This window comes from Brassica napus, chromosome C5, assembly GCF_020379485.1.
Source record: "Brassica napus cultivar Da-Ae chromosome C5, Da-Ae, whole genome shotgun sequence".
NCBI classification, from domain to species: Eukaryota; Viridiplantae; Streptophyta; class Magnoliopsida; order Brassicales; family Brassicaceae; genus Brassica; species Brassica napus.
The window spans coordinates 17,560,363-17,569,211 of NC_063448.1; the positions used below are offsets into that span (position 1 = coordinate 17,560,363).

General features: G+C 32.1%; 1 long non-coding RNA gene across 2 annotated transcripts; it reads left to right on the plus strand.

The window, feature by feature from the left end:
- Positions 1 to 5,025: 5,025 nt before the first annotated feature.
- LOC106399528 lies at positions 5,026 to 7,330 on the plus strand. Of its 2 annotated transcripts, XR_007323956.1 has the most exons (5): positions 5,026 to 6,056; positions 6,156 to 6,262; positions 6,411 to 6,494; positions 6,604 to 6,901; positions 6,975 to 7,330. It is a non-coding gene; the product is annotated as an uncharacterized LOC106399528 (long non-coding RNA). The 2 variants fall into 2 exon arrangements; XR_001280044.3 differs by lacking the exon at positions 6,975 to 7,330 and having other exon boundaries at positions 5,039 to 6,056; positions 6,604 to 6,941.
- Positions 7,331 to 8,849: the final 1,519 nt, after the last annotated feature.

Genomic DNA, 8,849 nt, shown 5'->3' on the forward strand with positions numbered 1-8,849 from the left:
GGTGTAAGCAATTTCATGGCCTTTGGACCACCGGTCTTCATAGACTTTTGTGATGGCCTTGGTCTTGTGAGCTGCTCTCTTCCTTATACCAGGAACTAGGGTGTTTGAATCACCATAGAGAGTCCTCACAAGACAAGCTCTCATTGTATAATAACCCATGCTACACTTCCTGTAGACTGTGGACTGAACATGTCCTATGGTATTATACAATGGCATCCTCTCATTGCATAATCAATCACACTACACTTCCTGTAGATTATGGATTTAACACATCCAGTGATGATTTGCAATGGAACTAGACCTTTTGTCTTCACACTTTGGTTTGGCTTGTCACTGTATCACTTCTTTGTGTACCTAACATCACCACAACTCAATGCAAGATCAGATCATCCCATTGGGACCAAACCAAGATCATCCATCCTGTTTGATCACCAATGCCACAACAATATATAAAACTTGAAACAGCCAAACAATCTAGGCACAATCAAGCATATAAATTTTTTTTTTTTAAGTTCTCTAAATGCAATGCAAGCTAACATCAGTACATTTGCAATTTAGGCTCAGTTTTAAATGCATCAATACATGAATGCACAATCGTAAAGCATTAGCTATATGAATGCATGATCAATCCGAGAACACTTTAAAGCTATGCACAACAGTTCTAATCAAAACCAATGAGGCAAGCAACTTAGACAACTTCTAATTGATGCAAGACAGTCAATGATGGATTAAACACAGGCAACAGCACCAGTACACACTCGGATTGAACCAGGAGACAATGAGACATGCTTATGTATGCAAAACAGCTCTACAACCATGATGCAAGCAGCAGAGACATTCTACTCATTTCTACAACACATTCATGATGATTCAAGCTATGGCACTACACAAGACAATGCAATGAACAAGACATCAGATCCTGGGATTTAAAATACTACTCACTGCATACTAACCAATGCAACAGCAAAACAACTTCAGTACCATTATGCAAGTAGCTTAGACATTCTACTAGATGCTACACTCATTAATGACACTTTAGTTATGGCAATCACAACAAGATGATGCAAAACAGAATCCGCAGGACTTAACCACACCACACAACACAACCATAACATAAAGACACAAGCTTTAAACAAGGGAAGGAGGTTTAGCTTACAACCAAGGAACCTGTGCTGGTTCCTTGAACCTCCAAGGCAATATGAATCATAAATGGCCAGATCTGAGCTGTTGGTTTGAGAACCAACCTCTCCTTCTTTGCCTGGCCTTTCTCCTTGAACCCACCATGCCAAAGACACCTCCTTTCACCATGTTTGAGTCGCCACCACAAGTCACCAGTAGAAAGCTTTCTTCTTGAAAGTTTCTCCTTGGACAGAGAATAGGAAAGGCTTGGACATGCTTCCAATGGCTTTCTTTCTTCAGGACGGACATGAGAGAGTGTAGAACGACCAAGGACAGCTCCTGGACACCATGGATGAGCACATCTTCTTCTTGAAGAGGTTGAACAGCCGGCTGGACCATGAAGCTTCTTCTTGGCTTGAAATGGCATGGGAGTGAGCTTGTGCTTGAGCGGAAGCTGGAACCAAGTTCTGATGAACCTGGCTCTGATACCATGTGATCTTTTTCAGAGCACAGGCTGTGTGTGGGCGTGATGGATCAACCTCAACAGGTTGGGACTGATTCTTGTTCAACAATGAAAGAGAATAAGAGATTAATGGAAGTATAAGAGAATGGTGAGTGTGTATGAGAGATTAAGTGAGAGATTGAGAGAATAGAGATTGAGAACGAGATTGAAGTAACCAGAATCAAAGACTAGAGAGTTTAGAGAGACAAAGTATCATAAGATTATGAAGGAGGAGGGGAAATCCCCCTCTCTCTCTTAGAGTTTACAAAATGCATACAAATGGCTTATATATGCCTTTACATGACTCAGATCATAAACCTATATCCTAAGGCTGTAATTAAAAGATAGAATGAATGGATAGGATGAGAGAAGGCTGGTCTTGGATGTTCTGGTGCAAGCTGGCAAGGGAGGCACGCCTGATTTGAATGGAGGGGAGAGATTGGCTCATTTTGAATCAATGGCCAAGATGAGACAGTGTGAAGATAAGGCTGTAAAGGTAAAGCCATTTTTACTTTCCAGCCTGTCTCTTTGGACCACACAGCTCATGAGGAATATCCCTTTCTCTCCTTAAGTCTCCAACGGTCTTAAAAGATCAGATAAGCCGCGCCCTATCCTTGCACATCTTTAAACTTGGCTGAACCGGATGAATGGACGAGTCTCGGGTGTTGTACGGTCGATGTACGGCCTGACCGGTCCGTACACTCGCCCTAAGTATGCACATCACCCATTCTTCTTCCTAAGTCGATCCATTCCTCTTCTTGGTTCGCCCATGGCCGTACAAGGCCGTACTGTCCGTACTGGTTCGTACCGACGCCCTATCTTTGCACCTTCGACCATCTTCTCCCAAACTCCTCCAAAGCCTTCTTAAGATCAGTCTAAGTCCCTCCTGGACTTAACTTCACAAGATAGATACTTCAGGGCACTCCTGAAGCGTGATTGAACTCTTCTGGACATCTTCTAGAGCTTGCCCTATCAATGTACAAGCTCTATCTCCTCTTCAGTTCAACAAGGGATACCACCAAGGTTAGTTATGGTTTTAGTATTATTGATTCCTCTTTATGGACGTAGACTGAGTAGTTGATTTTTGCTCAAGATCATACATGTTTTCCAGAGAGACAAGGAGATAGTCCTAGGAGGTTTAGAAATAATTAAGATTTATTTTATACTCCTTCTTTTCCTAAAAGATCAATGTTTTAGAAAAAAAATTATTTCAAAATACATTTTTCATATTTTTAATGCATAAATTAAATGTAAATTGTAAACTTCAAAAAACATAATTGTATTTATTAAAATTCTATTAGTGAAAACTTGTGAGAAGTAGTTGATTACAGAAAATAATGTATTGGTAACTAAAATTTGATATATTTTCTTAATAAACGTGAAAATCCTAAAATATGGATCTTTTAGAAACGGAAGGAGTAATATTTATCCACGAGATAAAGAAGCACATGGTAGATTACTTTTGTATGAATCCCCTATATATTAATTGAAAAACATAACAACTTTTTTTTGTATCCGCTTGTCATCACTGAGATGATTTTTAGAATCATTAGAAAAATATGTGAGTTCATCAAATTACATAATAAGCTTTTTATTAAACTGACCATAAATTTTTGTATATGTTATATTTTGAATTTTTAAAAACGACTATAAATTACTAAATTAGTTAAAAGTTTCACATTCAAATTTTGTGATCTATGGTTTAAAATTTTGTTATGACAAAATGCAAATGATTAGAAAATCATATAAGAAAAAAGTATAAATTAATTAATTATTAAGATTATAAGATAAATATATATATATATATATATTGATCATTTTAAATTAAAATATATACCATATAAAATACATAAATATTTTAATTTTGAAATTTACTTTGAACAATTATTTTTAATAAAAGCTTTGAACAAACATTGACAACTTAATTTAAAAAAATATATATAAATTAGTAAAACTATTAATCCCACAATGAAAATTTTGTTAATAATTTAAAGTTTTTGCTATAAAAGATACAAATGATTAAAAAAAAACATATGAGTAGAAATCATCATTTAATAGACATTAATATTAAAAATATACTATGTATGTTAATATATTTTAAATTTATTTTTATATCCTATCAAATAGAAAAAAATATTGTTTGGATTAAAAAAATTGATTTATATGTTCACACCAATTTAATTGTATATGTAATAGTTACTAACTTTTAATTATTCAATATATATTTATTATTTCATAACATGTAAAAATACGTAATACATAAAATTGATGACTAGTATCTTAACCTAGTTTGATAATAAACCAGAGAGAATATAGATGGGGATGCAAGCAGTGATAACCATGACAATGGTTGATGACTAGTACAGAGATCACCAGACTTTTGAAACAAATTGGACCTCAACATCACATTGCTGAATGGAAGATCTTTAACCGGGTCAATTTATGCCGATGGGTAATGTGTTGATTATCTATGAGATCGGTTAGGTTTTGGGTTTACCCGGATCCGAATTCTATGCTCTTTAAAAACATAGGTTTGTATCCTCCGAATGTCGGACTCGGGCTGGATAGGCGAAGTGACAAGTATAATACCACTAGGCTACTTTAACTTCGTTGTATTTAGCTACAAATTATTAATATATATATACGATTTTGATTCACTTTTTCCTTAAAAAATATAATAAATAAAATAAATAAAAATAAATATCCACACCACGTCAGTTTATATGTAAATTATTTTATTTTGTAAAAATATATATGAATCACATAATAAAAGGATATCCGGAACCGATCCGAAACTGGTGGGAACCAAAACTTATTTAATAACTAGGGTATATAATTTAATTATCCGAACCCGATCAGATCCTATCGGATCCTACCTGAACCTGAGCTGAATATCCGAAGTCCCAATCCTAATAGCTTATAAATCTAATATATTAATTTAGGGTCTTATTTTTTATCTACTATTGACAAGCCATAGTATGACCACTTAACTAATTACTTAATGTAACATATTTAATTATTTATATTAGATCTTAATAATGAGTAAGATATTAATAATAAATCAATGTTAACAATAAATCTGGACTTTTTTTTTCAATTCTAAGAAAATCTATTAAAAAAAATCTAACAAAATCCTACCAAACATTTTAAATATTTTTTTATAAATAATGCATTAATTAATTTTGTAATTAATAATATAATAACTTAATTAAAATTTATCATAAAATTTATGTTATTTTATAAATTTATGATTATAAATTATAATGTATTAAAATAGGTGTGCTCTATGAACTAAATATAAAAAAATTATATTAAATTGGTAGATTAACCTATTTTTAAAATGCTTTCATTTAACTAAATTTATCACTCATCGATAAAACGTCTTAAACTATTTAATATTTTATGCAAATACTAAATCATTAACATATGTTAAAATTTTATTTACAACTATATATTATTTTTTGTTTATTTTGAAACAAAAATCAATATATTATCTAAAAATGATTAAATACAAAATATAATAGTACATAACTAACATTTAGTTCATGTATTATTTACAAAATATGTTATTACAAAAATTGAAATTTTAATAAATAATTAAAGATATTAATAAACCCTATATTAGACTATCATATAGGTTGATACCATTTGTATACAAAAAAATATTGCATTTTTTTTGGTAAATGTAAGATTCAGATCCAGAAAACACAAGCAATTCTACCAACCTAAATATAATAACCTTTATTTATTAAAGCCATAAATAATAGAATAATTTTAAAATAAAAATTCTAAAAATCAGAATATAATTAATTTAAAAATAAATTCTGTTAAATTTTGAAAATTAAAGTTGGATCAATATCTATTATCTGGTAAAAATAAAATATATATAATTAATGTTTATATTATTTGATTACATTTTACGTAGTAGATCAGATCATCTTATTATATAAAATACAGTTTACTCTCTTCTGAGATATGCCTTGTGGGATTCCATGTCATCAATTAGGTGCAGAAGAGCGCGACACGTGTCCACTTAAACTAAACGCTGAGTTTCATTTATTCTGGTGTCTATTCCGTTTGGGCTTTAGTGTGTATTCGGGTTTAATGAAACCCAACCCGAATAAAGAGTAACTCCAGTTGTTATGGAAACGCGTTGTTTCTGATTTAGGGTTCAACACGTTCTTCATCTCTCCCATTCGAGAGCTAATCTCGACCTAAGGTTTCCATGGCGTTGTTTCATCTTCTTCCTAACAATCCGATGAGCTATCAGTTACAGATTCATCCTCTTAAATCGACCACCCACGATCTACCTGTTCTTTCATCTTCTTCCTAACAATCCGAGAAGCTATACAGATTCATCCTCTTAAATCCACGATCCACGATCCACCTTGAATGCGATCTTCACGCAAGGCCGTGGAACCTCGACTATAAAAAGGTAACCTTTCCTACTATGAGAACCATTTCCTCATTCCATTTGTTTAAACTTATTTTCTGTAAATTGGCTTAAGCAATAATTTTTATTTTCGATTTGAAGACCGGACGCGTACGGCACAGTAGGAGGAGGAAAGCGGTAGCGACGGAGGAGAGGAGGATCAAGGCAATGAGGGACCAGCCATGTCCGGTTTGAATCCGGTTGTTATTGTAATTTTCCCGTCCTTTAAAACTCATATTCATCATTATTTTGAACACACATGGTGATTAGATTCATATTTATCAGAATTATTCTTTTTGTATCATATATTTCCTCATGATTTGAATCTGTTGTTTATTATTATTTTCCTCATTTCAGTGTTCATTGTCTTCCCATTTACAAGCGACTGGGTTCTATGTTTTACTTAAAACTCTCGGGTTCACTTAAAACTTCATTATTCAGGTTCCTGGTCTCCACCTTTTGCTTTAATATATATCCAATTGTCACCCTTTGGAAACCAAACCCTACATTTACTGTTTGTCCCATTTAACACAAGCTTCTGACCGTGCAGCTCCATGTGCCTGTCAAGTTCTTTCTTTTGTTTAAGGCGGACACCGCCGAAGGTGCAGAGATGTATAAGGTCATCAAAGAGACTACTAATCACCGCAGGGTGAAGTTCACAGATTTATAATGTGGTCTGGTGGGTGCTCTGTAGAATTGTGTTGTCTCAGCTGTAGTTTAGCTGCTTGGTGGAGCTTCTTTGGGTGTGATAAAGCTGTGAGATCTAGAAGAAACAAAGAGTTAGTTGATAAATTTCGTGCGCTCCTTTTGAAGAGTTGTTGCTCCTTATTGTCAAATGTGGATTATGGGTATTTCTTTCGTACATATCTATCATTTACTTTAAATTAATGAGGTCCACCATTTTGAATCTTGCTTTTGCAGTGCGTTGGTTAAAGCTTTTGTTGTAAGCTTGCAAACCGCTATTGCAACTAAACTATAGAGGATATGAAATATGGCCAGGACGAGCAACAAAATGTTAAGTTGGTGCAATCCTTTCAAAGTTAAAAGTGGCTCATATCCATTTAGACACGGTAACATGGAGAGAGTAGCTTTTGAAGGAACACGGATCATGATAACGTATGTTTCTCCAAATGTGATTTAATGAGGAAATGAATCCCATAATCGATTACCAATTATATTAATTTTTTGAAAACCCAAATCAAGCTTTGACAAAATAACAATCGTCACCTACTAGCTTTGATTTTCTCTAAGGCCTTAAGATGGCAATTTTTCTGCTTCTTCCATAACCACTAAGAAGAAAATATGAAAGGTTCATCAGCATTGAGTCTTTGAACAAGAAAAAGAGGAAAGTTAATTATAAAGGACATTGGCGAGTCTTTAAAGAACCTTTCAAGGAGATCCTGTTTATAAACCTATGTATTGGCCAATTCCATGCGTGATTTTCTAAATTTCTTAAAATTGATTTAACAAAAGAATGGAGAGACTGGGATGAAGAGGTGATACTGCGGATTCCATAGCATGCCACATATTGCAATAACATGTTAGATCACATTTTAGCTCTACTTTGTTCTCAATATTAAATGAAATTTTTTCATCCACACAATAGCTAATGCGTTGGAAAACAGGTTTGGCTACAAGGTTTTTAAGCAGTTGACTTTTATTTATTTTTATGTTCTTCGGTTAGAGAAAATTATCAGCTTGGGGATCTCCTAAAAAGTTACAATTTTTTTAAGGTCATTGCAAATTAGTAGACATTAATTTACAAGAAATAATTTTATTCAATAATAAAATAAAATCAATATACAACAATCTAATTATGTATGATAAAATTAATGAAAGAATTATATTTTATAAGTTAGTCAGTAATATTTATTTCAAAATTCTGATCAAAGTAATGGGTAACTTCATTTTCATATATAATACTGTAATATATAAGATTCTACTAAACATGTATACATATAAATAGTAACAATAGTTTCATATTGTCAATTTATTTGTCTTAAAATATTTTTAGTTATAATGAATAAGTTATTTCTTTATCGCGTAAATCATTAGTTTTATAAGTAAATAATTATATTTTAAAATTTTATTATAATTATACAAATTTATAATTTACAAAATGAAGAATAGAATAGATAGATAAAAGTGCTGTAAAATAATTATAAAACTTAATTCTATTTTAACTTAAAATTAAAATAAATTTGTACTATTAATTTTATTCGCCGGTCCGCTCGTAGGGCGGCTTTACCCTAGTAGTTTGATATTCTTGTGATTGTATCTGGTTATTTTCATCAAACATTTAAATCAATACAATTAAAATATAATATCTTCTTTAAATCATAGTTCATGGCTTTATCCGAGAAACAATAAAGATATTTGGCTGTTTAGCCGACTTTTTGGGTAAACATATATATATATATATGTATAAATTTAATTTTATTGCGATACAAGAATATATTTTTATATTTGAATAAAATGGCCTCTTGATAATATTAGTTTCCAAAATCTGAAAATCTTTTTTTTTAATAACAGAAGGTTCGGAACCGAATTTTGTAAGCACCATAGATTCCGAAACTACAATATATAAATTTTGTTTCATCTCGGTGGTCACTCAAACCGGTGAACTCCAACACAATGGTAAAAGTCTTTTTCACTTAAGCTAATAAGTAATAAGTTAATAACCTATGATAAAAAAATAGTTTTTCTATAATACGTAATCGAATAATATCATCAATATATTCAACTACATTTCGATACTTAACAATATAACTATTTTACAAATATACACATCCGTTA